This window comes from Rhea americana, unplaced genomic scaffold (genome assembly GCF_003343005.1).
Source record: "Rhea americana isolate MKP2758 unplaced genomic scaffold, rheAme1 scaffold_9, whole genome shotgun sequence".
In the NCBI taxonomy this organism is placed as follows: domain Eukaryota; kingdom Metazoa; phylum Chordata; class Aves; order Rheiformes; family Rheidae; genus Rhea; species Rhea americana.
Genome location: NW_028187088.1, coordinates 9,949,844 through 9,977,818, shown reverse-complemented (window position 1 = coordinate 9,977,818; position 27,975 = coordinate 9,949,844). Strand labels below are relative to the sequence as shown.

The window sequence follows — 27,975 nt, the reverse complement described above, 5'->3', positions numbered from 1 at the left end:
CTGAGAGAAGCATCAAAAGATAAATCCAGGAACATAGCGGAAGGAGTGTGAGGAAGAATCACATCTCTGTGGGGCTAATAGAGCGACAGACTCTGGAGAGATGCACAGTAATTTATTGTCAGATGTGAAACTGCCAGAAGAAGCCTGAACAGTTGAGAAGATAGGAGCATGGGGATGTTAAGGAGGTAAAAAGCAGCAGCATAGGGATGAAAGAAAGAAATGACATGCCCTGAGGCCATGGGCAGATGCACAATTTCCCTCCTTTCAAAAAAAAAAAAAAAAAAAAAAAAAAAAAAAAAAAAATCACTCTTAAGGTGTATTACTATTATCAAGATTGAAAATTAATTTAAATTTAATTTTTAAATTTAATTTAATTTAATTTAAAAAATGAAGAATTCCTGGAATCAAGACCACCTGCACATCCTTAAATCAGGCTATATGTAGATAGACATAGTGATACTATGTTATGCCGGGTTCCTGTATATCTATACTGAGAACCAGAGAATCCCTTGGAGACCATAATTTAAKTATGTAAGTATTGGTACTGGAAGAGTACCTGTTATTTGTCAAACAAATCCTTATCTGTAGATCCATTATGGTGCTCTCAGTCTGAGACCTAAACCTTTATCATTACTTATTCACAACATTTGCTGTCCTTTAGAAAAGATATTGAAAAGCATAATGTACCATACGGAATAAGAACAAAAATATCTCAAGGAATTTCTATTTGTCTTGATCAATTATAATGTGTTTTGACACACTATTTTGGTGTCCTTTTTTAGCGCTGATAGCAGCTAGACTGTGTCATCATAAACACTTCTCTTTTACTTTAAAAGATCTATCAGGGAATCTAGTTACACAAAAACTCCCATGAATGCCTGTACAGTCTAGCTCATTAATTCAACTGTTTCTATAACTAGTTCTCTGGTGCCTTTTGAAGGAAAACTGCAGAAAATATTCCAAATACGTTTGCTTCCCTGAAGATTGTTTGATGCRTGGTGCGGTGGGTTCTGCCTTTCATAGCCACGAAGCCATGCACCGGTTCTCTCTGCTCTCTCTGTCATTTGCCACCCTGCCTGGAGATTAGCAAGAATAACTTATTTAGATTTTGATGACTCCACTGGGGTGCTTTCAAAGTAGAATTTTTTCATGGCCATTTTTTATACTCATAGAAAAACCTTTCCTTCTGGAACAGGCTTCTGAACCATATTTTTCTTGATGCTTGCTTTTCTTCCAATTTTGTAGACATTTTGGCAAATGAAAGYGTCAATTCTGAGACCAGAAGCATTGTGATATTTAAAAGACTTTTAAGAGTGTGTCAAACTGTCTGCGTACTTTCACTTCAGAGCAAGTCACCTGCATGTGATTGCTGCTCATGCAAATATTTGTACAAACATTCTGAAGAGCCCTCAGAGACCAGCAGAAGGAATCCAGCTCCAAGATCCAGATTGCCTGTCTGTCCCTTGTAGCTGCTTGATGTTGTGTCTCCAGTCCTAGACCACCATCATTAGTGATGTCCCAGAAAGCTAAGATAGCTCCTTGCAAAATGATACATGTCCCCAAATTAATCAGCTCACAGATTGTTCCAGCCCTGTTCAAATGCTCTATCTGTTAATGAAACAGGTGAAGTRGGGGGATCTATTGTGTGTAACCTCTCCGTTGCCTGCCAGTGYATGGCAGGAGCATTCAGCTGTGCAAACCGTGTTCTCTAATCATGGAAACATTCCCTTAGACATTCACCACATCAGCTGGCAGATACCTAATCAAAAACTACTAAGTTATTTCCTCTTGTCTTCTCTGCAGGCCTTTCAGCATTGCATATGAGCAGGAGTTCAACTGTCCCTTGGTTTCCTGCAATTACTCACCAATCTGTCAGACTTTGCTGTTCATCACACAGAGCAATGACTACCAGCCTAGATTCTTCAGTAAATTCACTGTCTGAATTCAGTCTAAAATTTGGTTTCTCTTTCTCTACTACCTGATATGTCAGAAGGACTTGAAGTAGGCTGCCTTGCTGCAGCACTCTTTATCACAGCCTATAGCTACCACATATCCTATTGTCTCTATGCTTATTCACTTACTTGATATATTTGTAAGACCTCAAGAAATTCTCCAGATGATCCTCGCTTTGTTACATATTCTAAAAGTATTTGATTGTTTCCCAGAAAACAGCTTGTTACAGTCATTCTTTAAAATCTGCTTGTGACTTTTAGATTAGTTTACTCCTTAATAGCATAAGAAATACTAGAAATCCCACTTTAAAGTACACCTTAAGTGAAGAAGCTCTCACTTTAAAGGAAGGTACAATTATCACATTCCTTGCAAGAAATTGTACATTACGGTAACTAATTTGAATCCTATAAAAGAAGTTAAAGTATGGATGGCAGTATCACTCTAGATTTACTGGCATACCTGATACTATTCAGTAGGATCTAAGCAAATTTCTGCAAAGAATATTCCAGCCAATAGTTACATTAGTTCTTTCACCTCAGAAATAAGCGGTTGTATGGTCTTCTGAACACCATTGTGTTTGACAGACCAGAATTGTRTATTGAATTGTTGTTATTTTGTTATGTTCCTTCCTCTTGGTTTCTACCTTGGAACATAGCATCCAAGAATCCTTTTCACATGAGCAAAGATTCAGCTGAAAAAAAGCAACTAGAAAACCTTCCTCCAGGTATTTTTTTAGCAACTTCGTATGGCTGTGATACACAAATTGACCTGTTCTGGATATCAGGACAGAGAGTGTCAGCAACTTTAGAAGGAACAGTAGCTGTATCAGAAACCCGATGGCAAAAAGGAAAAAGATGCAAGACTGAGTCACTAGTGGTAACAACTTCGGTTTTCATAGCAATACTGATGCCAACATGCTWTATATGAGAATGGGTAGAATAATTCTGTCCAGCACATTTCTGTCTGAGGCAAGCTACCTCAGCACACAGTTTTGGTCATTCCAGTCTGCTTTGTTCAGTGTCAAGAGCCGTGGGGGTGAGCAGAAAAGGAATTATTCCTGGATCATCCCGTGAAATTGTGATGTGTTACATTCATCACCTGCATACAAACAAGAATTATATTTTTCAGCAATGTGGTGATGTTTGTCTTCATAAAAATCCAAGCAGTGGCAAAACATGTTCACTATTGTCAATAATATGCTTTGGCTTATGAGATATTACCAATATAAAACTAGAAAATGGTAACAAAATAATGTCTAACAGGGTTTTAGACCTTTGAAGTGCAGCTGAAAAGCATCTCTGACTTCTGAACTCTGTTCTGACTGGGTCACCTTGCTTAGTTCTGGGGAGTGGCTTTTCCAGTTTGCCAGAATTTTATGCAAAGCTTTACGTGTTGCAATTAAGACAGCCTTTGATTAAATTTGAAATAGAGAAGAACATGCAGGGCATTATGAGTGAGATGTGTGATGTATGTTAACTTAAAGCAAATATACTCTCCGTCAGTAAGCAAGGCTGACTCTGTTATCTTCATGCTTTAAAATCACTTCTGCATTAACAGTAACTGTGATGATAACAGTCTCACAGATGTTCTCAGCCCCATGAAGGTAAGAAATGGGTAGTGCCTTTTTGTGAAATTTCATGAACCCATTCAGGAAAAGGCTGGGATTATGCAGCTAAGTTGTGAAAAGTGGAGAAACAGAGAGGGAGAAAACGTAAATGTCAAAGAGGGAGCAAACCTGAATAAAACTTCGTGTTCATTGATGGGAATAAAAGCCATGTAGATGAAAAACTATCATGACAGAGATATAAGAGCCTTACTATGCTAGTGCATAGTTCAATGTCTGGCTTGCAGCAGTGATTACTAACTAATTCCTCCAGAACAAAAGAGAACAGAGGGGAGAGCATTCATMTAGAGAGCTATCGATGTTTAATTGTGGTGCCTAGGTTACCAGCCTCCTCGTCAGCTCTATAATGAATGAAGACARAAAGGTTCTTTCACGGCAGTTGGGCTCTTCATTGCACTGAATTATTTCTTGAAGTCTTTCTCTCCTCTCTCCCTTGACTGTAAAGAGAACTAGGATCCTAACCTGAACACTTCAGTTGGATGCCTCAGGAYGTGTAGCATGAATCCCCACTGTGCCAAGAAGTGAACTGTGCCGTACGGCCTCTGCTATCCATTCTAACCCTACAGAGTGTTCCAGTTTCTCCTCTTTGTCCCATCTTTTCTCCACCCTTTATTGTGCAACCTCACCCGGAGAAAAAAGACGGTCTCTCAATCTGTTACAAATACTTTGAAATGAGTGGAGTAAACAGTAGGTAATAAAACTGGCCTGTCAGTCTCCCCCATGACACGCTTTTTATTACCTTCTGCTGCAAGTGTAATTTCCCTAATACTGCCCATTCATCTTGTACCTGGTTATAAATCTAATCTGCATGCACTTTTGCTCTCTTAGGGGTGGAGAGACCTAGTAGTGGCCAGCTCATGGCAAATAAACTGTGTCACAAAACTGCAAGGGTTCCCCCATAATTTATTCCTCTTTCTATTTTGTTGCTATGGAGGAGATTACTGCAACTGGACATTCCTTGGATGCATAGCTTCTGCCAGTAAGGTAGCCATGAATTGCTATTTTGCGATGCCAGAGCAATAGCGGTGAGATTCAAGGTGGGGAATAAAGGTCATGCTATAGCTTAAGCAGTTGTGCAGTGGTAATGTAGCTCAGGGTAGACACASGAAACAGGAGTTCACTTATTGTTATAGTGAGCAGTATAAACTCACCAGTACTCCACTAGTGGGGCTACTGGCATCTGGGAGGGGATAGAGTATACTTTTGCATTGTGGGGACAGAAGAATGGGAAGGAAGAACAAAGAAAAGAGAAAAATTCAAGTACATTACTGTAGTYGATAATAGTGCAAATTTTCATGAAAACAGTTATTTAGTTTCTTCCTCTGAGTCAAACTGTTCACTGACAAAAGGGTCAGTGAATGCAGTAATGGCATCTGTGATGGCAGTTCAGTATCTRTTTCAATCAGCTGCAAAGTGACTTTACCCTCTTCAAACTTTCGACATGAAGAAAGAGTGCCTTGATTTTTAGCACTTAATAAAACTAAACCATGCCCAACTCCAGGAAAATCAACAAACTTTTCTGGTTTATATATTTCAGAAATCTACATCAAACTATCTACTTAATCTCAACTCCTAAATCAGATGTTTCTCAAACTGCATAATATTTACGTTTTCTATACCTGGCACTACAGGAGGCAGAGGCATTTTTCCTCTGTACTATAAAAGTAGATTTCCTGCTCTCAGTTTTTCTATTGAGCTGTGAAAGATTACCTGCTAGAAAAGATCCAAGCCTAAATTACATCCCTCTTTTTAAACCCTGCTTTGATGTTATGGTTTTCTATACCTTAAAAGTTAGCTTAAACACTCTGTGTTATCCAGCAAGTGAGCAAATAAACACATAAGCAATTTAACTATGAGGGAAAGAAAAAGTGAATTTCACTGTTTACCACAAAGTATTCTAAGCAATTTTGCTTATATAATGGCTACATTGAGTTAAGGTTTTTCTCTCTGAACATTTCAAATCAAAATACGTCTTTCACCTCCTCTGCCTCTATCAAGGTTTATTTAGTGGCTCCCATTCCTACAGAGAGATCAAAGAGACTGTCACTTCTTATCTTGGAGAAAAAAGTGAGGGGACTTAGTGATAACATGAAAAGCACTCAGTGTCAGAGAGAGGATGAATCGGACACTTATTTTCMCTCTTCCCTCTCAAATAAGGGGACATTAGAGAAATTTGAAACTCCACAGATATAAACGTGATACAAGGAGCTGGATTTTCGTGTACTGCACACTTAGCTGAAGAGCTCACTGCAGCAAAAGAGCTTTGATATCAAGGACTTAGCTGCATTTAAAAAGGATTGAATGCTTGCAGTGTAAAGTGTTCATAGTATCTGCAAGGTGTATTTGGGAGAGGTCATGCTGCAGTTCTAACTCATCTTTGTTGGGATTTCAGGTTTTAGGACAATATCTAAGCAGTCTAACTTTTTTTTTTTTTTTTCTTTTTCCTTAGGAACTGTTATGCTGAAGTCGTGTTTATTTAGGAGGTATTAGGAAATACGATATTTGGGAAATATGATATTTCCCATAAGATTCTTTGAAACATTGTTGGACAGGACCAGAGACAGGATGCAAACTTACTGCACTGCTGGTATATCCAGCACAATCTATTCCTCGCTTCTGTCATTCCAACACTGTCTCTCCAGCCCAGGGAGGGCTGGGACCACCCTTGACTGTACACATCTCTTCAGCCTTCATTAGACCATTAGATCTCCCAAAGATACTGTTCACTTGAAAAAACGTGCTCCCTCTCTGCACCTTTGTCTGCTCTAGGGACCATAACTTAGTCCTACTCCGAGGACGGGGAARGAAGTCAGGGAGGGGAATAACATCTTGGTCTTGTAGATAAAAGTACTTAATGTTTGCATAATTACAATTATTAACAGTGTTAAAAAAATGTGCCCAATCCGTAATCTGAGGTAATATTTGGCAACTTGTAACAATGTCTAGCAACTACCTGATTCATTTGTTAACTGACTAATGCTTTTAATTAGTTAGCATTAGTTTTAAGATGCCCTCTGGTATTTTGTTATATAATTTACACAGCACAAGCATTTTTTAGGATGTAGTAATTAAATTTATATTTATATGAAGTTCCTACTGCATATATTGTTAACTATCTTTTTTATACTTTTGAAAAAGACTGACAGAATAGTGGAAAATACTAAAAGTGTAGCTTGTGATATCTTCCCCATTCTTTATGAAGAACAACGTCTGAAAGCCATAGTGCCAAGCCATCAGAGGATGTAAAGAGAAACTCATGATACATCTGCAGCCTGATGTTTCAGACCTTCTTTGGCTGCAAATTGGCTTAGCTGCACTGAAGCTAGGAGAGTTCTACCAGTCAAAGAAAAGGTGAAGATCTGGCTTTGAGCAGGGCCCCATTCCTTACGCAATAGTTTCCAAGTTGCCTTTTGGTCAGGCAGGCACCTCTACAGTTCTCTGTTCTACCAACTRCTTCTTCAAAAATTCCAAAGATTATGTGGCTCCAGGGCATGGTCCCAATGTGTTGTGCTAGGCCAGAACTAAAGGGTTCAGGTAGAGGAGCCCTCCTTTATAGACATCTGAATAGGGTACCTTTTTCCAGCATAGGCTTCATTTCCATTTTTCTTTAAACATATCTGATCAGATAAGTAGGAAAATTTCTTTTTTTTCTGCACAATTCCATAGCTTATATTTAAGCTCTCCATGCACAGTCCAGAGAGACATTCATCCCTGCATGCTGTCACTAGGGGAAGGCAGACTGAGCTCCAGCTTTCTGAGAGAGCACTAAGACATCTTTAACTATGTAATAATTGATGTTTTTATGGAGTTCTAGATCATTTACTGATACTGAACACTTCAGTGGCCTAATACTTACTCACACAATGTGGAGACRAATAATAGCTTCGTGGACTTCATCACTCATGAAAGACAGACAGAACAGGCAAGCCAGCATGAAAATATTTTAATTATACTTTCTCGAAAGGGTATCATGGGAAATAAAAGTGCTCTCCTTTGCTACTCTCATTCAGGGAGCTTATTATAGACTAAATCTATTTACTATTAAAAATTGCACTTGGGTCCACACAGTGGGCTTCCAKTGGCTAAGACAGAGAAACAAGATTGGAACAAGTATAAGAACGAAGACTAGCAAAAAATCACAAACCCATAGGAGAGCAATTGCTTATTTGATGCCACACCTGAAAAGGAAAAACTTAGGAAATAAGTGAGCATTATGGAAAAGAGGATAGGACAGATCTTATGTTCGTTAACTCTTTGCTTTGTATAAATTTAATGCTGGCCATTACTATACATTTTCCTGGACACATAGGGGTTATCTCACTGCAGCAAAACTGTCCTTTAGACATTCTCCCTAGCTTCCCCAAACTATTTTAGTAAAGGATAAGCATGTAGAGATGCAAATGAATGGCACCTGGGATTGATAAAAGAACATAGAAACCTGACTTTTCCATCAAAGAAAAAGGTTATGTCATAAATTAAATTCATTTCTGGAGTTGAATCAAACCCACTTCTAAAGTCAGAAGGATTTTGTCCAATGGACTTCAATAGGTTTTGGATCAGGGCCTAGTGAAACTGCCCAGTATCAAACAGAAGAGAGCATGCCAAAAAACAGGGTTACTATTAATTAAACTGCTCAATTTCTGCTTTTGTTAGTAATATTAATTTTTGTGTAAAACACTTGATATGGGTTGTTAAATTTCCTTTGTATACAGTGCAAGCATAGTATTGCTTTTACGTGTGAGTGCTGATTTGTTATGGGTCGCTTATCTTCTAGCAGAATGACATGGTAAGTGACATGCCAAAGAATCACCGATAACAAACTGGGATAAACAATACAAACAATTCTGTTCTCTTTCTTGTCAATTTGTTTTATAGGCTGCAGCCTCGTGGTACTGCTGAAGCAGATAACATTAAAGGAAAAAGGATGAGAAGTAAAGTGTCTAGTTGGCCTTCGGTGCAYGCTGGAAAAGGTCAATAGCTTGTCTGCCACCTCAGTTGCCATTGAAAGTCTCAGACTGAGAACTGGAGGAGTGATTTCCAAAAAGTGCTTAGAATTTGCTTTAGTCTGTTGCCATTTAAAGTCAATAACAAAATACTCTTGGCATTTATAGTAGTGGGACCATGGCAGAGCAGGGAGTCTTGAAACTCTTCCCATCCTAACAGCTCTCCACRTACTTTACTGGCAATGGGATCAAACCCTAGATTTCAGAGGAGGCATCATGTTTTGCAATGACGTGTCACAAAGGAAAGTTTTCTCCAGTCTTGTGTAATCAGCCAATTTCTAAAACACTGGAATGGATATGCCATCTAATTCATGCTAACAAAATCCTTTTTTAAATCTTGCCAAGCATTTAGTGCTGGTAAAATCTCCATCCAGTGAGGAGCTCCAATTTAATTAAATGCTGCATGAAACTATATTTCTTTTCCCTGTTATACATTTGCTGGCTATTAATGTATCCTATTACTGAACTCAGAGTAAGCAGACATCTCTATCTGGCCTTGTCTATGCAATTCATTTGTYTTTATAACTCTATCATGACTGACACAGCTCTTTTCTTTTAAAAGTAAACTTTCCCAGCCTCTTCAGTTGCTTCTTATACTGATGTGCTTCCTCCGTGCCTTCAGATCTTCCCACTTCTGTCCTGAGATGACTGAAATCAAAGACATGAGGACTGAAACCTTCAAGGATAAAGTATATCACGTTCTATTTATTTCTTGTTTTTTCAGTGTTTTGTCCCCCCTTTCTTTTCCCTCTACTCCTCGAGTGATTATAGATCCTTAATCACTATTTTCGTTCTGTAGAAGGATTACTTTARTTTCAAAGTTTGTCTGTGTGCATGGATAGTCTCAGATGTGTCTATATTTTACCACCTTGGTATGTAGTGTCATTCTTCTGGAGTAGTCCACAACCCTCTCTAGATTGTCTTGGCTGACCTAATCACTGCCATCAACTGATCTTGCCAAGTCAGCATTTACCTCAGCCTATTGACTTTTCTAGGCTACTAATAACTGTAACTAATTAAGAGCAACTGATTCAAGAGACATTCCCATTTATCAGTCTGATCTTGTACTGATGTTTGAACATATATTACTCCTGTTGGCTTTCTCTCTCATTGAGACCTTTTTTCCTTGAGAAGATGGGCTGGGGGGGAGGGGGAAGGTGAGTAAAGGATGTTTGTGAAGAGTCCTTTGCCTACATAGGTCATTAATAAGACATGAGGGTATTCAGGTATTTTAAAACCTGAATGCTCTAAAACCACTAAGTGGTCTAAACAGCTTCTCAGTCAGGGAAATATGGAAAGTGTAATCATCTTACTATGGGAAACATTAATAATTTGTTTTAAAACCATACTGAGGAAATGTTGACATTGCAAGTATTTTCGCAAAAAAWTTGAAAGCAATGTCAATTCAGAAATATGGCACTATAAAATTTTTATTTTGTTGATCAGAGAGAAGGATATTAACCACAAAAAGTTAATGTGTTTGAGATTTCAGAATATCTCAAATATTTCTGACAACCAAAAATATCTTTTTTTTTTTTTTAATTAGAAAAAGGTCTTGTTGGATACGTTCTCTTTGAAAAATCCTATAACTGTTGTGAAGAACATGCTGTTTTGTTACTTTTTTTTGTTTCTGTGGTGTCCTATATTTTGTAAGGAAAAGATTCAGTCAAAAAGTTTTTTGATTCTTCTCCTATCCCCTACTCCAGTAGGCGCCTATCTTCCTTCTGGCAGAAAAAAGGACGTAACATCTTTGAGATAGACTCTCATCTGGTTCATGAAGGTATAGATCACCTCTATTTCAGATACAAGCCTTCTGCGTATGCTAGGGAAGAGGCATTTTGAGTAGATAGCCATGTTAGAAAAGCACCATGTCTTTTTACATGAGCTCAGAAATTCATTTCCTTTCATTTAAGGATGTTGGGTCACAGTTTATGGCTGACACTCTAGTCAACATATTTGCTGAACTGCATCTAACTTTTATTTTCATTAAATACTTCTGATAAAATTATGATAATTCTGTGTTTGTGTACTGCTGTTGTTAATTTAATGCTGATGGAAATAACTGAGAAGCAAACTGTATTTAGACGTGAAAATGAAGCCTAATACCCTCGTATTGGGAATAGAATCAAATACAGAAAAAAAGAAAAAAAGCTCAGTGTTTATTGCAGAAGGATCAAAATCTGGGTTCTGAGTTCAGATAAACCTCTGTCAAACTTGAATATCTTTTCTCCTTAAAAAAAGGCTGACAAAAAATAATATTCCAACTATATTGGCTTATTTGGATGAGAAAATTCTGTGGCAAAATACATGCTGCCTTTCAAATTTCAAGAGAACTTCATTTCATTTGGTCCTCGGCAGGCAGGTAGCTCATGATGCAAGAACCCTCCATGCAGGCTTGGCTACCTGTGGATGTGCAGCGAAGGCAAAYGGAATCAACTAATGGTGCAAATTAAAGTGCATTAAACATCCTGCAGGCATTCTCATTCAAGTGTTAAGAGGCTGTATGTAACTGTGGTTTAATCTTTCTCTGAGGAGGGCTTGTCGTTACTGAAGTGTTAGCATAATGTAAAACTCAAGAATTGCTCCAAACTCCTGCACACACAGAGAAGTCTCTAATTTGAATTAAGCAGTGATTTAGATGCCTTTGCCACGTTTTACATGCATGCTGGCAGACGAACTGAATGCTTGGCATGTTGCTTATCTAGCTTTGGAAGCTTGCTAACAGCTGGCGTACAGTCTGCCTTACTGGAATAGAGCTGAATTAGCTGGTTTATCACAGGCCTAGGTTAAAGGTTGAGTAATGCTGATTTTCAAACCAGCGAGAGGGAATTAAGCCAGTCCCACTAATCCCTGCACAGAGCATGTCACCAGCCAGTCCCTCTGTGCAGCCTGGATATTGGCAGCATGACCACGTTTGCTCGAGGCAGGTCAGCTCCAGAGGAATCAAGCCAACTTGAAAAGTTTATGTACACAACTGAAAGCAATTGAGTTACTGAGGCTTTACAAGTTACCTCCAATCAACTGATGAGCTGTAACTCAATAAGCTGCAGAAATGCTATTGCTTTTAATTGCATGTGTCTATCTTTGGTAGTCAAAGTGGAGCCTGCACTGGTGGTGTTCCTGTAGACACTACAGTACCATAGGGTCAGAGACTTGAACAAGCTGGAGAGGGAGTCTTCACTGCTGCCTTTGGCCATATGTGTTAGCTGGCGAGTCTCTCTGGTCTTCTCTAGAGGAAAAGATAAGGAGGTTTCTAGGGGGATGACTTTAAGCACATAAATTAGGTGCTTACTCTTGAGTCACTGCCTGGAAGACCTTACCTCTCTGCATTGGCCGCTAAATCACGTGCAAATGCTTCCTTTTGTACTTACACGAAATGGAAAGTGGGCTTTTGGAAGACTTTACTATATGCATCTTTTCTGTCAGCAAAAGATGAACTTTTCCCACTATAGACTGGTTTCTGATGCCAGCAAAGGCCACATACATGTGTAATTCAGAATAGACTGTGTTTTGGTTACACTGATCTTTGCACGACAGAACTATAACTTTTTAATTAAACTTTTTTACTCCTTCAAATGCTTTATTTCTGCATAAATATCATCGGTATAAAAGCTTGAGTTATTCCATGCTGGTGGGCAATTTCCCACTTGCCTTAGAACTGGCAGTTTTATACTGGTTGTTTACAGTGGGAATGAATGGCACCAGGTAAGGCATGAGGTTAGACCCACACGGCCACCCTCCAGCAGAGCCACCTGAAACAATGGAATGGGATTTTTAATTTTTCACTGGTGAAACATGAGGATAGCAAGTTGAGGAAACCCAGATTAGATGTGACTGAAGTTCTTGGCCACAAAGTAAACTATTGTCAAGATTTCTTTTTTCTTTCTAGMTTCTTAGCTGCAGGCTTTAGTCGCTTTATATTTAGATGTTGTCAAATTACAGAGAGAAATAGAAGCAAGGAGACATTTCATTTTCTAGATTAGCATTGGCCTTTCATTCACCTTTCCATTCTCTTTGGCTATCCAGCTACACACTGAAAGTATTTCTCTGCCTTGCTTTTATCCCCCTCCATTGTTTGTATAATTGGAGAGAGTGAGTACCGCTGCGCTTTTGTAGTTTSATTTTAGTTGCTCCTGATGATGATTGTGCAGAATATTGTTATATCTTACACTTTAGAAAATCACTTGTATACAAAGTCCTTTCTCAAATAYCAGTTCTAAAAGCTTTTCTGTAACTGTGTGGGATAGATTGATTTAAATTTACACATTTTGCAGTCAGGTGAAGGGAACTGGTGAAGGTTGTGAAGCCCAGGACGAATTACAAGAATCTGAACACCAGCAGTGTGAACAGTTCACTGCAAAGCTCTACCCACATGATATCCCTCTGACTTCATGTTTTAAAACATATTCAAAGCCTGATTCATATTCATCAACTCTCATGTCTCTTTTAGAGACCAGCTTCAAACAAACTATGTTTTCCAGTGAAAGCTGGAAGAAATATAAGGTTCCATTTTGATGCTCTGGACCATTTAACTGTAACATTCAAAATTAAAGTCATAATAAATAGAAATAGAAAAGTTTGTCATATCCTACAAACGAAAAACTCACAGATAGTTTGAGYTCTGATGTTTCATTCTTTGCTGTGTTTGTGATAAATGAATACCTCTCTGATCACATAGATCAACATAGATAAAACTTCCAGATACCTAACAGATTAGCTATATCTCCCTCCAAAATGAGAATTGAGTTCTTAATACTTCTTAATTACAATTCAAACTCAAGCCTGAGGAAAAGCTTTGGAAGYTGGCCACCTGTTGGACTACATAACTGTGTCATTCCCAAGCCACAGTCTCTCCCTTTGCCTCTTTCTTGCCCACCTCCACGTGGCACATTAGAACCTCCTCACCTACACTTAACTATATGCCCTGAGGAGACAGCTTCTCCTTTGGAGGTAAGTCCTTTTGGTTCTACTTCCAGTGCACATTTGTTTTCCCTGTCTTCTCCCATACTAGCAGCAGATGTTGTTTTTCATCATTTCTCTTCGTAGTTTATCCTTGTTTCATTTTTAAAACCTTGAGTTCTCTTCAGAYGAGAGCCTTAGACTCACCTGTCCTTTTAGCCACTGAGAATCCTGATTATACAGACCCAAGTATTACCTGCCAACAGCAGGAACTGCAGGATGAAGRTGTATTTTTCAACAAAGAGCTACTAAAGCTATAGAGATATCTAATCGAATTACTAAAATCCCACAAGGGAGGGCTGGTCAATGCAGCATGGCTCTCTCCAAAGCTGTGTTTCCATCCCTTGTGTTCCTTTCAAAACCTGTTTTCGTTTCCCTGGCAGCAGTTCTGTTCTCTGACCCTATTATTGCAGTTTCTCTTGAGCAGTTACTTGGATTAAGCAGGTTGATTAAAACCCTTTGCACCTTAGCTGCTGAGTTGTCAGCCATGTAAATGATGGTGGTTATTGAGAGAAAGGGAACCTACCATCAACTCCAGTCAAGTGCCTCCTGTCTCAGCCCGCCAAAGGTAGAGAGGCAACACAGATTTGTTTTTCTGACTAACATACTTCAACATCTGAACTGTCTTTTGTCAGAGACCATACTGCAAACAAATGTTGTGTGTTCCCATTGTCTACAGATTATGACTGTGGTATCCCAGCATTAGATATAATACCTTGTAGCATTAACTGCTGCTCTGCTATGTTCTGTGAATACCTGTTGGTGCAATAATATAGCTCATGAACAACATGGTGCTAAATTCTTTGGGAAAACCTGGGACTGGTATGTAGGTATACCGACTCCTGAAGCGGACACTGTTACCACTTTAGCCTACGCCTGTATCTGCAGTACACAGTGTATAGATACTTACTATTTTAATCCACTTTTATGCTGATGTGCCTACATGAAAGCGAACTACACTAGAGCAGTGTAACACTGCAATAAATCAGTGCCCTAACCACTCTCCATGTATCTACACCACAGCAGAGATTTTTATAGTACATCTGTCGCTAAATGCCCACTATACCTTGTTTTGTGCGTATTCAGGCCCAATAYGCACAAGGTTTGTTTTGCCTGCTAAGCTTCAGCTTTTGGGATTTGTGGTAGAGAAACTGGGTGAACAGGTTCATCTGCATCTGTGTCTCCCCAACAGCATATTTATGCCTACAYTGAGGTATAGATGAGTTCAAGCCTTCCATTACCACTTCTCTCTGTGGCATTACTCACTGCACTATGCCTTGCAGATGTCCTCAAGACTTCTGGTGCGTATCGACTCAAACTGTACAGCKTAGCTAGGCTTGTGACCATGCTTGAAAAGCAGTTTAGATGTGTAGCCAGGATGAGAGGTTTCCTGACACAGAGGTTTAGATCCTGAGCTGTAGCCTGAAAGGATTGAAATTAGCTAAAAAAGAGGAGATAGGAGTATATTTTGCCATTCATTAAGACTCATATCCTCCTGCCATGGAGCCTTTGCCTCTGAAGTCCTTCTGAATTGTGGATGGCTGCCAAATACTGCCAGAGGTGGGGCTACCAGCCCATGCTACACCACCTGGAAAGGTGGCTGGGACTAGGGTGGCCCTAGCACTGTGACTATTCTCTATGCAGGTGCAGTCAAAGGAAAGATCTGACAAGCAGATTCAACAACTCCAAGGCTTCTCCACAGTCCTATCATCCTGCAGACTCAACATTGAGTAGGTACCTGGACAGTACATACATTTTTTTGTTAACAAAAGTTTGAGACTTCATACGCAAAATTAGATGCACACAATACACGTACCAGTTTAACCTTCAAAATCCCAAGAGATACACTAATGTGAGCCTTCCATTACAGATACAGATGTATATAAAAATAAAAGGCATTTCTGAGGATATCTTTTGCAAGATTTTTTATTTAAGTGAAGAAAAAACTGTTTGTTCTGATTCATGTTTTACCAGCAAAAGTATCAGATAACTAGATGATAGTATCTTCATTTCAATGTTAATGTGTGAATAAAAGTGAAAAAATAYAGTATTTTCCCCCCTACGACTAGAATAAGCTTAGGATACTAGCAGTAAAAAGAAAAATCTTCCTTAGACATTTAATTGATGACTTCTTTTTGAAGAGTCTGTGATGAATTTACAGTAGGTGACCCTCTGAGTGCTTAACTGAATTTAGATAAGCCTCCAAGAGTTCAGAATTCTACCAGAGAAGAAATTGAATTTATCTCAACCTTGCTATACAAATCCTGCTGCAAATCTTGTACAAATCACTTATTTTATTAAAATAAACCAAAACGCAATGAAAATTCATTTGCTGAACAGCTTTCCCCTTTGCTTAATACCATTTGAAATGCTACTGGGCTCATTCCTTGAAATTTTGACAACTTTCTTTCCTGATGTATCTGAGAGTTCCTATTTCCTATGCCATTTGAAATAAATTTTGATTAGAATAATCTTTCTTTTGCTCTTTTGGCATTTTTATATGTGGGCAAATAACAAAAGGACAAATGCACACATAAACCAAATCTTTTTGTAATTGAAAATGGATTTAGTCTGAGCTTCAGGTTAATATTAAGGTCATTTCTCATTTTAGCTAAACCGTTTATTTCCACTAACCAAACACTAGTCTCAGTTTGAACTAAAGCCTAATCTGAATGTGAGCCTTTCCCTCAACAAGGATAATGTTCCTGTGGGTCTTTCTTTTCGAAATTGTTTGTTATGGATTGAGAAGGAGCTGCAGTTCATTAGGATTCTCCCGTATTCATAACCACAGTGTTCTCCAAGTTTCAATTACTTTCAGGTAACACAGTTCATGGCCAAACAAAGATTCTAATAGAGAGTTTAATCTAAGGCTCCGATATATTTAGACAGTACCCTCCCTGTGAAAGTGAAACAGGATAGGGGAAAGACAGAGGAATTGACACTGTCTAGAAACTGCATGATTACTTTGGCAACACTATTAACTTTTCAGAATCTAATGGAAAGTAGCAAGGTGAAGAAGCACAGGGTGACTGCAAAAGACAGTATTAAACATGTTAAAAACCTGGGGAGCAACAGTGTGCTCATCTGAACCGACGGCAGTACTTTTCAGATCTGTTCTGAGGCACACATCCTTCCTGACTTTGAAATCAGACCTAGTAGGAACAAAATGTGTGAAGAGATGTAACAGCTATCCTTTTAGATTTCCAAGGCAAAATCATCACCTGAGATAAATCAGCATAACTTCATTGTGGCTTCGGTTTAATTATACCAGTATCTTAGAATCTTACTAATGAATATCTGAAGAAGGAAAGATTTCCCTCCTTACAAGTTTATCAATGAGATAGATAAGAATAGAAGAAAGGGAATATTACTGTCCATAACTGGCAAGTAAGCAACTAAGAGATAAAGTCATAGATAGCTAGATTCTCTTCTTCATTATACAATCACTGCAGGATAATTAAGGAAAACATCAGCATAAAAGAGCTTTGCTGTCTATACTTCCTCCATGAAGTGGCGAAGGAAGGCGACAGATGCAAACTCCCATTTCAATAAACTTGCACCATCTCAGGAGTTCCTTCTTAGGAATTAGGAGCAAGGAACCAAGCACTTTTGTAGATAGTGTGAGCTAAAATAACAAGAGAAAATCTTGCTCTGAACTCTTTTCCAAAGGAAAGTCTAGGCAATCAGAGTATGGTTTGGAACCCGGTCCTGAGGCTGAATCTAACTTTCTAATTCAGGAAATTGACCTTCCTCCATATTTTATTTCTTGTATCTTTTCTCTTGGATATGGGAATACCTTTCCACTCTCCAAAACACTTTTGTTTAAAAACTAAAAGTACATATTTTGTCAATCAAAATCAACCATATACAAAGGAACTGGATATTACAAGAATCATTCTACCACACATTTAGAGATTCCTTAGCCACTACTGTGGCTCCTGATGTTTTTCAATGCAACATTTGTTCAATTTAGATCACAAGGACATAGATTTTAATCTCCACTGCATACTCCTCCCATTAATCTTTTCGTTTGTTTATATCTGCTTATATTTAAGAGACTTTTATCTCCTCTTTACATGAATACTTTTAAATTTCCTCTTGACTTCTACTTTCCTCTCTACCTCCAGTCATTGATCCCATTATCAGAGCATCATTTTGTGCACTGATAAATGAATTCTTTATGGCTATCTGAAGTGCCATTACTAAAACTGAGTTGTATTTCGAGTATTTCACTTCAACACAAGCTAGATCCTGCCATAGTAATGTTTGCTGAAACACATGAAAACTTTTTTTACAAGAGATGGTACTTTCTGAATTTTAGTTCACTTGCATGTATTTGCTGTACGCAGGGTCTATCTGGCATTTTTCAAACCTCCCTACAAAAGTGAAACCACAGTAGCTTATCTATTATCAGACCTGGAAGCCCTTGATTCAGGAAGCCTGCCTAATATGTTAAGTATTTTTCCGATGTAATCTTTGCTGAAATTATGGGCCTGTTACGTGACTCTCTCTCTGGAGTCACAGGTAAAGCACAGTGAGACAGAAGATAATACTCCTTTTCAAACTTGGGCAAGTATAAGAACTCTAACTCTATTTTACCAGCCTACAAGAATTACACACTGTGGTTTTCATAGGAAGTGATAGTGCTGCCAGCACTCCATCTTGTAATGTCCAAAAAGATAGTTTATCTTCTTGCTATAAGGAAGAAGAGGTCTTCGACTATCAGTAAATTTTGAAACAGATTTTGGATCCACTTGCTGCAGAAATCAGGCAGCAAGTAAGTGGTAGCTCAGAGTCAGGCAGATGGGACCAGTGTTGCCAATTCTCCCAGGTGGTCTAGGCTGGAAGATGAATTCTCCCCAAGAATGTGCTGCCTGTCTGCAGTGGCTGCCACGAGAGWGAAACCCTGTGGTCAGTGAGATACCTGCCTGGTTTAACTGCCTACATTCCTCCAAGGAAAGGCTGTTAAACTCTCATTCCTTGCGGAGAAATGAAAAGGACAGAAAGAAGAAGGAAAATGGCCAAGCTCTACAGCATAGATGATATAATTGCAGAGCATGTTAAAGAGGTATTATTAAGGGAAGCTGGCTGGATGATTTACCTGAAACATGTTCAATGAAAATTTCATGCTGAGAAGCAAGAGAAAAAGCTAAAATTAATCATCTGAATGGCTTGTCCATAACAAACATTCCCTACACTTACCCTCACACATCTACCTGTTCTTTAAAAATTAAAATACTGTAATCAGGTCAGAAGMCTGGAAGATGAGACTCTCTACATCATATATTCAATACAAAAATTAATATCTTAAATTGCCACACAGTACTAATGAAACCATGAAGCTAGCAGAGTGTAAGGTGAACAGCACATCAACTTCTACATGAGGTGTGCATTTTAAAGTACTCTAGGACATACCTTTACTTGTAAGAGGCTTTATGGTACCTAGATAAAATGTGTTTCATAAGCCAAAATAGTTTCTGTACTATTACACTGCTCATTAAAGATGAAATTAAATATTCAACTTGTCTTTCAGACTGTTGGATTTCTTGAAGCCAACTTGATGTCGCTATCTATGGCTGGTGTTATATTCATGAGGGAAAATAGGATCAGAGCACTTGGCAAAGGTCCCTTGAATTGCAAAATTCAGTCCAATGCCAGACACTGCATCTAGTCGAAAAGGGCAAATATATTGTTTGGATTATCTATAGAGTTAGGAAAATTGAGAAGTTTCATACTCATTTCACTGAGGCATCCATGCTAATCCTAACGCTTACAGCAGTCCTCAAATTAATTTCTGGTTTACCAAGGTTTAAGCAATTAATTAGGTGCCTATAACTAGTTAAGATGTATATCAGAAGACAAGGTTATCTTGTCTTCCGAGAAAAGATTTGGTCATCCACATTTCTGTGTATCTGACAGTCACATTAGAAGACTTTTATCTATCTTGTCATAAGTGGCTATCTTTAAAATATTAATTGGACCTTAGGAACTGAGGAACACAAGGATGTAAGAAGGACCAAAGAAGACCTTGGCTTTTGTTATGACACTGAATTATCTTAAACATTCAGAAAGTATTTTGAAGTCACTTTCAGTCTGGAGTTATTGAAATTTTTATATTAATAGTTTATTGTGCATTTACATGAAAATAATGTAAATCCTTACTTAAAAACATATAAAAATGTGTTCTTGTTTTCAAAGATATCCGAAAAAAATTTTGGCCATGCGAAGTTGAACTTTGGAGGAAAATCCCTCACGAAATCTGATGTAAATTGAAAACCTCTTTATCTGTTACCTTTAAAATCTCAACTGAGATTTTAAGAACAAGAATATTGATAAAGCAAAATTGTGGTGTTTATTTATCATATTAAGCCTGGGAATTTGTCCCTTATAGGCAATATATCAATAATAAAGAACTGTAGGAAAACGTGATGTATCATCGTGTTCCCTGTGGAGGCTGTTTGTCCCATACTGTCAGCATAATTCTCAGCTGTCATGTCTTAAGCACACATGCAGTGGTCTATCAGGGAGAAGTTAAGCACTAAAGAATAAAGAAGCACTCAGGAACAATTTGTTCTTTAAGCCTTTTGCTGTGGACGGTGGTAAAGGATGGATGACAGAGTCTGGAAATGTCTGACAACCAAGGACCTTTGTATGGATTGTGTCACTTCTGAACCCCATTTAATGGACTTGTAGCAGTGGGATTCTGGGCCCACACACTTGTACTTTTGGTTAATCCTCACAGATTTTAACTTGCCTCTAAAATCAGGAGAGTGACAGGGTTGGCATTTTTCAATGTAATTTTCTGCTTGCAATTTCTAGTATAGTTCTAACTTTTTCATGCCAGCTGAATTGTGCAGAAGGGCTTCATCCAGCATTTGAAACCTCCCTCCTTGTGTGTGCAAACGTAAAGGCCATCTCTGTGCAAAGTCCTGCACTGTCGGTCTCAAGTGACTGAGTAGTACCTATGTAACACTGGCCATACCTTACATAAAGCTAAGGAAACAGCCTTATAAAGACAAGGCTTGTTTCCTTGGTAGGAGTAGATTGCTTTGTCCCTTTATGTGTCTTCCAAAGTATTCAAAGAAAATGTGGCTGCAACCAACACAAGCTCTTAACCTTCCCTTCTAGTGAGCAATGAAGCCTGGAAAAGGTAGCGCTCAGCCATGCCCTAAGAGGCTGTGCTGTACTGCACCGTAACGGAGCTGATCGTTTTGGGTCACAGAACCCTTCGTAGGAAAGTTGTATGATTAAAGATCTAATTACCTTGTTTTCCCTATACTTGGTCTGTATGCTCTGACCTGATATTAGAAGTCTCATTCACTTAAGCAAATGAAAGATGTCTGTCCCAGCTAATTTATACTTGGCAAAGGTGCTGCAGAAATTTTTCGAATAAAACCTTCCTTCTCTCTTCTTGCCAGAGGCAGGTAAATGTGATGTGAGTGACAGCCGGATTGCTGGCTGTGAGTTAAGAATGAGGTGAGTGAGACTGAGACTSTACTTACTGGTACCACAGAAGCACAGGAAAATACCTTGGAAGTAACCAGCATGTTGCAAACTCTCTGCACCTTCAATGACAAAGTTTCAAGGCTACATGAAACGCAAGGGAAAAGGTCACTAGGAAGAACTGGATGTCAAATTCAAATAGCTCTCTGCTGAGGAAATAGATCTCAAAAAGAAAAAGAAGTTTAGATTTCTGTTTGAGTGATTATGAGTGAAAAGAAATCACATCTTGTACCTGGTCATTTTYCCCCTCTTTCTTCTCCAACAATAAATACAAGGATTCAGTTAAATTCCATTATGACTTCTCTCTAATCCCAGTAGCCTGACTTGCTGCCAAATTTTCTGCTGGAAAAATTCCGTTACAAAACTGGAGAAATCCATTGGTTATACTATCAGAGAGCTTGATTCATAATCCCCAGGCATAAACAGATGCGACTGCAATTTCTTAGGTGTGCACAGCCAGAGGGAGGTTATCAAAGTGTAGTATTAGAAGGGCATTAAGTAGTAATAGAGGTTAWGGTATATCTTACCTATTAAAAGCTAAAGGGAGTGGGTAAATAAGTAAAGAAACATTTGAGAGTCAAGAGAAAAACTGGGATAATCCTTTTATTTTCATGAAATTGTATGGAACAAGGAAATCTTTCTAGATGGACAGGGAGGGAAATGCTAACTATTGTGCGTAAAAGTGGGAACTATTCCTCCTAAATACACAACTATGGTACGTTTGTAAAAGAAGCAATTTTCAGAAGATCTACACATGTTGAAGTAAAGAATTCTGTGTTAATTTAAGCCAAAATGTCAGCAATTATTTCTGCTCTATCACTAAGCATATTAAATGCTATGCAAATGTCTCATTTAGCTGTATGGATTTTTACAATATTAAAATTCAATAAAGAAGATGTTGGGATCTGTAAGTCTAAGGAGACAACTGCAAGGAAAATTTATTCCAAGTACTTTTCCTCCTGTCCTTTTTATTCTGTAATGTCCTCTGAAAGGAGCAAGATGGAGATAAGCAAAGTATTTCAGCTATATTTGTAAATGTTGAACAAAGTTCTGTCATAGGGGAATTTGGAATTGTTCTACATGAAGAGATGGTAAAAGATCTGGCAGCAAGACTGTGAGTAACCCTTTTAGTGTCACTAATGGCAGCAYCTTGAACCAGCACTGTGCCTACCAGCAAGAGACAACTTGTAATGAATATGACTTTTTCACCTTTAGCTGAAGGTGAAGTGAGCCATGTTAGTGGTAGAGAAAAAGAGGAAAATCAAATTATGTCTATATGATTTYGGAATTTTGAGATTTAAACTTGATTGATTGATTTGAGATTGAACTTTGAGATGTTACCTGAGTTTTACTTTAATGGATAATTTTGTGACATGCACAACATCCAGTCAGACGAGCAAACAGTGCCCTTCTAGTCATGAGACAGGAGTGAGAGAGAGAGAGCARCAGGGAGAGGGCTCCCAAAAATACTTCCACTGTTTCACACCTCACTCCRTGCCATCTCTGAAAACTCATAGGAGGAAGCTGCAGACGGGGTTAGCTGCTCTAGTGGGTCATGCCCTGCCTGAGGCACGATGCCCTCTGTGCTGTGTTCAAGTTACTGGGTTAGGTTTTCTGAGGCAATTCCTTCAGATTCTTTTGTTTTAGTGTCTTTGGAAAAACATTTCTATTATGATTTCATTAAAAAAAATCCCCACACATACTCAGCACCAGCAATTTATAAACCTGGAGAAAGAGATCTCATTTCCAAACCCTACCTTTGAGGTATGTTTCTTGTGTATGTTGTCCTCTTATATTTGCACCTTTCCTTTCCCACTGAGAGCCTCAGACGAACKTTTTTAAAAGGTCTCTGATTTGGTGTATTCAGATTCGATCTCTCTGAATCAGCTGTACAACTGTTGCACTAACTTACCAATGTTACTCTCTCAGAGTTGAAAGGATGTTTCTCATCTAGACAGGCAACTCAATTAAAAGCCTCTTTCCTTGATAAATGTTTATGTGATTAGGACTCTAAAGAAAGGCTGTCCTTCAGGCTGTGCTCAAAGATAAGTTGTCTAGTTATTGATGGTGACATTCAGCATAGCTAACAAACATGCCTGCCTTTTTTCTGGCATAGAGATTCAAAAGAGAAAGGCAAAAAGGAACAGGATCAGCTCAAAGGCCGTACAGAGATCTAGAACTGKCAGCACATGCAACACCATTGCAGTGATCTCTCACACTTGCTGAAGCAGCAGAACTGGAAGCTCTATTACCCGGAGCTTTGGGGATAGTCCCTGGACCAGAGTTTGAACCCTACTGGTCACACATTGCTGCTAAACATGCAAAAACTTGTTACATCCAAAGTACCTGTGATATGAGGCAGAGGATTTTGTTTCTCGGAGTCGTCAGTCTAATAACTTTCATCAACACTGAATAACCTTGGAAGAGAAGTGCAATTTGTTTAGTTAAAAAAAAAAAAAAAACACTGATTGTCACCTTAAGAATGTTAGAAGACAATCAGTATCTGCCTATTGTAATCATCTTTTACAGGAGAAATGACATGTCCCAATCAGGCATCCTTTGGGGACATGACCTCTTTCAACACAATGCTTATTAGAGTGGACCAGTGGTCCTAGAGGCTACCTAATGAATGCAAATTCACTTGCAGCATAACAACATTCCTGCTAAAAGCCCTCTGCCAGTCCTGGTGCGTTTGAATACAGACCRTCCTGTGAAAGGTGGAACTTTATTCCACGGTTATGTCTCTGGAAGATCCTATTTATACTAACTAATGAAACCTCAGGGTGGTYTCATGAGGTCACTGGCTGCGCCTTGCCAGGTCCTCACCAAAGGTACAGATGCTAAAGTCACAGGGGCTCTTCTGGGGCTGGGAGACTGAACTACAGTGAGYACATCCCCAGTCCTAGCTGATTATGGAGATACAAGCACACTTCCCTTGTACAACGCTGGACATCTCTAAGCTGTTTTGTATGTCTCCTGTGAGGGCATCTGCTTTTTCCCTACCACAGTTCAGAAAACTTTGTGTGGATGAACAAAGGTAATGGGAAATGTATGGTGATATAGAACTAGCAAGAGGAAGAGGGAGCAAGATCAGGGAGAAGTAAAGAAGAAAGGGAAGGGTGAAAGGCATGAAGAGAGGGAGAGAAAGGATGGCAAATCAGGAAAAAGGAAAATGAGATATTCTGCTGCTTTTACAGAGACACAGCACAGATTTTCCCTGGAGCATTTGTCCAGTGACAGTAGTTGGTGAATAACCCAGTGTTTAAAATTTCAAAAGTTGCAAGTCACCTTCTGGTTACACAATAACTGGAAGGCCGTCTAGGAGTTGCGAAGTTCCTTGTTCTTTTCATATGTAGGAAGAAAAGCTGGAGTTATTTGATCCTGTTGACAGAGGAAACTTAATGATTTTTTCTTTGTCTTTTTTTAAGAAAAATTAAAGGCAAAATTTCTGTTCCAGGCACATGAATAAATAACAGATCTCTGTCACCTATCTRTGTTTTTTTAGGCCAACATTAGTTCCAACTTTGGAGAGATACACATAGATCTTGATAGAAGATATTGACAGAAGAATGAAATACCATTAAAAACTTGCTTTCTCACTGTGCTTTAGGATGTTCCTGTTCATCCTAATGCTTTTAACTACAGTTGAGTGTAGTACCATTTTGATATCAGATAGTAACTCTAAAAGGAGACTGCATCCTGCCCTGGATGCACTTAGCACTATTGTGTTTCCTATCTGTAACAGATACGAGCTAGTATATGATATGAGAAGACCGCATTATACCATGCCACTATGATATTATGCTACACCACGACTGCACTGAGATGCAGCCTGATGGTGCTTATCATGTTGTTGAGCTTAGTCCTGAAAATAAATGCTTTAAAGGTTACAATTATAAATAGACTGGTACACTGTCTTATCACCTCCAAAGCCTGAGCTGAGGGGTAGCATCTGGTGCTCACAATAAATGGGATTGACGGCTGGTTCCCTGCCTGCTATAACATGTCRCAGAGGTGCCAGCAGCGAGGGCCCTGTGTTTTGCCAGCTGTGTGAGAAGCTGGGTGCTTATTGTGCTGGAATCTGGGCTGGATCCTATCCATGCTGGAAAGTGGTACTTTTTTAACTAACTCAAGAAGGATACAACAAGTGTTTGGTTGCTGTATTCTTATCTGTGGTGATCGGCAGATCCAGCTGCTGCCTACACTGTTGGATAACCAGAGGGGTAAAGCAGCTCCAGTCTTGCATCCTGCTTTGCCTATACAAAACTCTGGAAAGCCTCAGTTGCTACCAGTGGGAAAAAGGATAAGAGATGCCCAAAAGCGGATACTGCTGCAGTGCTAACTCCTGCCAGAAACAGGAGTTGCTGCGTGCTCCCCGCATGCCAGGCACAGAGGCCGCAAGCCTGGTTCCTCAAGGCTCTYGACTGTGTCCTCCTGCACTTATTGCTCCTCTTTTCTCTCCATGGTCCTGGCCGCTGTGCCTGAGGTAGCAAATTTTGATATTGGCTGTACTCCTGAGAAGCCATAACCCAGCGCTGAAGTATGTACATCAACATCAGCTAGCTTTGTTGAAAGCGAAATAGAATGTATAATGAGTACCAGAACATAATTTCAGTAGCTATGGGTACTAAAACRTAAATGAGTAACAGATAGAACTGTTTTATTTGTATTCATGTCATATGCCATATCTGCATATTAATTTAGCACGTAACACTCTAGGAGACACAATTTCAACTTATTTTCCAAAGTAAAGGCATATATTATTAAAACATATGATTCTCATGAAATCTTGCTCTACCCAGAAGCACTGTCTGACTTAAATATGAACACTGCTGTCCGTGGACTAAGGAAAAATAAAAAATTACAAATACACGATAATATTGGCTGTGATATGTTTGATTTGGGGAGAGACATCTTCTAATTTGGCTACTGGGAGTACTGTTTGGTTTAATTTTATTTAACATATTAATTAATAAGAGAACATAAACATCTTAGGAGGGAAAAGACATGAATGTATTATAGGGAATAACAGAGCAGATGGGGAAATAATACAGATGAGTTTGGGCTCTGATTTGGGAAAGCCCTTAAGCAGTCTCTTAGCCATGAAAGCACTTAAAGTACGTGTCAAATTTTGGGAACATATCTCTAGAGCTGACAGTGGCTAGGATATTGATGGCAGATGTTGCACAGTGACACCTCTTTTTAGCGTCTGTCCCAGTGTGTGCATTTTACCGAAGGAATGAGAAGAGAGAAGATGTTATTTTCCTGTTAGCTATAAAATTTGACCCTGTAATTTTGACTTAAAGCTCAGGATTGCAGCTAAGCATCTATTTAAGCACTTTCTTCAAAAAGATATTTTCATGAATTGGATTCTCAGGAGACTTGGAACCTGGGCAGGCAAAAAGCTGTATCAATTTGCAAGTTTGAGGAAAAATGTTCAGAAATAAAAATGTGTAATAAAAAGGAGAAAAAAGAGTATTGAGAGGCTTTAGTAATAGTGAACATTAATTAGATGGTATATAGACACCACAGAGCAACGAGATTTTTATGCTTTGCCAGGGAAAAAAACAGTAGTAGYCCTTCTACAGTTGTTTGATGAAACTGCCATATGGACCAGGGCATTTCTTTGAGTATACCAAGTGAAGAGAAACTACAGAGGACTCAACAAAGAGGATAATCCCTCTGCCTCTATTGTATATGTTAATGAGGATTATCATATATCCAGGACTACAGGAAAAGAATAAAAATATGTACATGTATGTACATATATGTATGTATGACTGCATACATTTGTGGTGGGGCTTATCTCATCTAAYTATTATGAGGTATTAACTTTACCTGCTTCGTAAACCTACGTGACTATGTCAGATGTCTATACGATGAAGCTGATCCTATCTCATGGGTGAGTCAAGTTTAGTTAGGTTTAGTTAGGATTAGACTGAAAGAAGTGAATGGGATGAAACAAAGAAAACTAAAACTTTTTAGCAACGTGCTCTGAGTCTGCTAAGCAGCAYTTGTGCCAAAGAGGGAGGGTATACCAAACAGAGCCCTGCAGAGCTCTCCTACGCTTGATACTATTCAGCATTTTCTTTAGATGCTTTAGACGGTAGAAGAGAAAGTTCACTCACAAACTTTGCTAGTGTTACCAAGGATTTTAAGCACCTGGCATAAGGATCAGAATTTTAAAAGTTCCGATACACTGGAAAGAATAATCTGAAATCAATAAGATTAAATTTAATAAATACAAGGATGAAGTGTTACACAACGGAAGAAAAAAKCAAATGCACAGATAGAAAATGAAGAATAATGGGTTTGTGCAGGAGATGATCTGGATATTAGTAAGAATCAACATGCAGTGTTGCTATGACAGGAYAAATTTAATTCTGGCACGTGTAAATTTGTAAGTCAAGGTAAATAATTATTCCAGTACTTTACACTAATGAGGACTCAGCTGGATTATTGCATCCCATTTAGCACCTCACTTTAAGAAGCACACARATGTATTGTAAAAGATCCAGGAGAGAGGAGCTGAACTGATCAGAAGTTGAGAAATCTTGCAGATGAGGAGTTAGAAGGACTGGCTTTGTTTTCTCCAGAGAGGCTTGAATATCAGACRGCTGTTTTGAAGGGTGAGCTGTTGTTCCCTGAGTTCATAAACAATAGCAAAGGTAATAATTACCTTGCCTGCAGCAAAAGAAATTTTGGTTGATAGTTAGGAAAAGCTGTCTAACTAAAAGGAGAGTTGATCACTGGATCAGTGTACCAAAGGAGTTTGTAACTTCTCCATCCATGGAGGTCTTTAAGATCAGGTTACACATATATCTGTTAAGAGTAGTCTACATATCCAGGAAGAACAGGAGCATCTTATAGCCTCTCCTTATTCGATTTCTAAAATGTTTAATCACAACACTTAAAGTGCTCACAGGAAAACCC

The 27,975-nt window shown here is 38.7% G+C and overlaps 1 protein-coding gene across 3 annotated transcripts in view; it reads right to left on the bottom strand.

Annotated features, from left to right (window-relative positions):
* Positions 1 to 27,975, bottom strand: part of CHRM2 (cholinergic receptor muscarinic 2) — a 99,415-nt gene that overhangs the window by 30,103 nt on the left and 41,337 nt on the right. Inside the window, exons 1-3 of one of the 3 annotated variants that reach the window (XR_014898128.1) lie at positions 23,389 to 23,462; positions 11,592 to 11,809; positions 7,646 to 7,755 (exon numbers count right to left, since the gene is read on the bottom strand). The exons of 1 other annotated variant lie outside the window; for it this stretch is intronic. The gene's annotated coding sequence lies outside the window, so the exon portion shown is untranslated. Of the gene's footprint in view, positions 1 to 7,645; positions 7,756 to 11,591; positions 11,810 to 23,388; positions 23,463 to 27,975 lie in introns of those variants that run through there. One more of the 3 variants, XR_014898127.1, reaches the window with a different exon arrangement.